The sequence below is a fragment of the Solea solea genome, chromosome 21 (genome assembly GCF_958295425.1).
Source record: "Solea solea chromosome 21, fSolSol10.1, whole genome shotgun sequence".
NCBI classification, from domain to species: domain Eukaryota; kingdom Metazoa; phylum Chordata; class Actinopteri; order Pleuronectiformes; family Soleidae; genus Solea; species Solea solea.
In genome coordinates this window covers 20,611,417-20,615,576 of record NC_081154.1, presented here as the reverse complement: position 1 = coordinate 20,615,576, position 4,160 = coordinate 20,611,417, and positions in this window count along the sequence as shown.

Here is a 4,160-nt window from a genome sequence, read left to right as displayed (position 1 = left end):
CTGTCTAACTGAGTCTCACGTTGTCATTTCATATGAAGTGCTCAAACGCTCCTTGCCAAACCCGTTCTCCTCAATACCTGACATGGGATTGTACTCTCATTGTTTCCTATTGAAGAAAAGAGCTTTGACTTTGGTATGTGTATGTGTTATTTAACCTATAATAACGATAACACATTATTAAAAACACATCACTCATGTGTATGTGTTATTTAACCTATAATAATGATAACACATTATTAAAAACACATCACTCATGTGTATGTGTTATTTAACCTATAATAACGATAACACATTATTAAAAACACAGTGTGAGTGACTTTTCCATGAAGACTAGCAGGGCAAGGAAGCGGACCCACAACCTTTCAGGTGAAAGACGCCCAGCTCAATCACTGATCCACAGAGTGCCACTACCATCAAATCTTGATTCATCCCTCACAGTGTCTGACAACTGTCACTGTGCATCACTGGTGAATGCCTTGTGTAAAATACTTGGCACAGTTTATTAATTGCTGTAATGCTCTCCAGGTTGTGCTCTTATGAACCCTGCAGGTTTGGCAACAATCACATTCTACGACTGTCTGTACATTTGTTCACACATTCCAATGATTCTGTTTCTTGTCACAGAACTTTGAGGTCACTCAGGGTACTGCTGTCGCAGTGGATCAGTATCACGTTACAACGTAATAATACTGTTTATTATATGAATGTGATCATTAGATTGTACAAACTGATGATTGTATGGTGTACTTATTATTATTATTACTATTATCATTATTACTATTATTATTAGTAGTAGTAGTAATAATAATAATAGTAATAATGATAATAACTTTATTAGATTTATAAAGCGCTTAGTGTACTTTGAGCCTGCAGCGTCACATCAGCCACCTTCTTCGCCGTTGTTCCACACCACAGGGGTAAAGACATTTTAACAGATAACTCACTGTACTCTCATAAATAAGCCAGTGTCTTCAATACAAACAGTCCCACAGTTCATTCATTTAATTATCATGTTATATACAATATAATGATCATGGTTTATACAATATAATTATCATGTTATATACAGTATAATTATCATGTTATGTACAGTATAACTATCATGTTATGTACAGTATAACTATCACGTTATGTACAGTATAACTATCACGTTATTTACAGTATAACTATCACGTTATATACAGTATAACGATCGTGTTATGTACAGTATAATGATCACGTTATATACAGTACAATGATCGTGTTATGTACATTATAATGATCACGTTATATACAGTACAATGATCGTGTTATATACAGTATAACTATCACGTTATATACAGTATAACTATCACGTTATGTACAGTAAAACTATCACGTTATGTACAGTATAACTATCACGTTATGTACAGTATAACTATCACGTTATATACAGTAAAACTATCACGTTATGTACAGTATAACTATCACGTTATGTACAGTATAACTATCACGTTATATACAGTATAACGATCACGTTATATACAGTATAACGATCACGTTATGTACAGTATAACTATCACGTTATGTACAGTATAACTATCACGTTATATACAGTATAACGATCACGTTATATACAGTATAACTATCACGTTATGTACAGTATAACGATCACGTTATATACAGTATAACTATCATATTGTCACTCGGGCAGTTTGCCCCGCCCCCTCCTCCCCCGCCTGATTACACACACACACGCGCTGACATTTAAGTCATGTGAACTTTTAAAAACTCTCTGTTTCCTTGTGTCAGTGTTCCACAAGTGTGTGAGTGTCTGGTCCATGTCAGATCACCAGAGTTCCTCGTCACAGCCACAGTTTGTCAAAGAATCCACAAGTTTTCGATCCTCTTAGTGAGCGACGCTTTTATTTGTATGTTTTCTTATCTTAGCCTTTGTGCTGATACCTTAGTTAACATTTATAGCCCTTTTGTTTTCCTCCTTGGGAGAGATTTCTGGTTATACATTTTCACAGCCATTTTAGGAACTCCAATCACTAGGATTGTGATTTACTTTTTATTTGATAGATTGATTAGATCCAATCATTTAGATTGTGTTTTGTTTTCGACCTCGTTCTCGGTTAGTTAAAGATCGCCAATCAATAGGATTGTGCTTTAGAGTTACTTTCCCTTTTGAAGTGTTTTGAGTTTTAGGTGATAACCATAGTCTGAGTTAGTCTGAGTGATTTTTTGTTTCCCGTTCATAGTTCCGCAGCGTTTCTTCTGAAGAGCGCTGCGTTCCCCATTTATTATGGTCTTTCATAACCTCGCTTTGTTTTCCCTCAGTAAGACGATCTTTGTCTTGTGTTTTGCTAACGAGTGCTAATAAAGACCATTCAAACAGCTTGTCACATATCACTTACTTATGTCATGGGAAACTTACATCAGGAAACTCTAGATTAATGCTGTGTGTGTGTGTGTGCGTGTGCGTGTGTACTTGTACTTGTACTTGTATATGTATCTTTCTGTGGAACAAAAACCGTAGAGAGTGAGGACAGTTTGGCTAAGTGTGTGAAATCTACAGCCACGTTCAGGCAGGAAAACTCATACCGATAAATAACTAAATATTATCAGTTTTTCAATAGTATTCAATCTCCTGTTATTTTTTTTGACAGAAATAATTGAGAAGCACTGACTTAAAGTGAGTCTTCCTTTGCTTGTTTATGCTGACTTTCAGAAGTTATACCTGAATCACACTCTACTATGTGACATCATTCAAACCTAATGTTAGCTGTAATATCTTATGAAGACTCATTTTGATATGTGTTCTTCACATCAGGGATTTGCTTATTTTTGCACTGAGGGATTCAAATTTGAATGTAATTTGAATGACTTCATTTATTTTTTTATATTAAAGCTTCAATAACAATGTTGTATTGTGAGCTGTAATATCTTATTAAGTTATCAAAGTTAGATATTGTTGTTCATGCATTAAATGCTTAGCAAGATTATGTTTCTTTGTAGGCAAAAGAAAATGAGAAAAAATACCCAGAAATTAGGCTCATTTTCTACATACATACATACATACATATATATATATATATATATATATATATATATATATATATATATATACATACATACATACATACATACATACATATACATATATATATATATATATATATATATATGTATATGTATACATGTATATGTACATTTCCTCGTAGCGCCTGATGGTTTTTGCGACTGCACTTTGGGACACGTTCAAAGTTTTCCCAGTTTTCTGGACTGACTGACCTTCACAAGTAATGATGGACTGTGGTTTCTCTTTACTTAGACGATAATATGAATTCTAACAGTTGTCAAACAGGCTGTCAGCTGTGTACCAACCTGACTTCTGCACAACCCCATTAAGAAGGAAAGAAAGTCCACTAATGAACCCTGACAAGGCTGTGAAGTGAGACATCATGAAGCTCACTGAGGGAAGGCAGAGGGTGTAAAATACTTTAAGACATCTACCAATGTTGGTAGTATATATACACATATATATGTATATATATATACATATATATATATATACATATAGAAAGAGAGAGAGGGGGAGAGAGAGAGAGAGAGAGTTCCAAACACAAACAAGCAAACGGGGAAAAACACCAGAGAGAAATATCATGAATGGATAAATAAATGAAGTCACCTTCACTGATTGATGTGTGTGTGTGTGTGTGTGTGTGTGTAAAGATCAATTCAAAAGCAAAGACAAACATTTTCAACGACTGATCAGGTCAATGAACGAGACGACACCTCGTCCTTCAAATGTCAAACAATCCGTGGCTAAAAATGAACACAGAGGACACAGAGCAGCAGCAGCAGCTGATTGAAAAGAACCATGATGGTTGTCCTTGTTTGCCTTCAATGCAACAACATATGAACTTTCCCTCAGGCAGAGAAGAGTGTTTGCCCACATGAGCTCAGTGGGGTTGCCCTCTCTGTGTGTTCACAGCAACACTGCACCAATGTAAAGTAGCCCCACAACCTTGGCTGGAGGCCTGGCTGAATGTTAAGTGCCTGGTTACCCCATCTGTGTGTCCTCTCTCTCTGCCTCTGAATCCGTCCTCCAGGGGGACTCGCTTATTTATGAGACGCCCTCTTTTCACCTCCTGTCAGGCCCAGGGACCATATTTCTTATTTCCCCATTAGGCAGC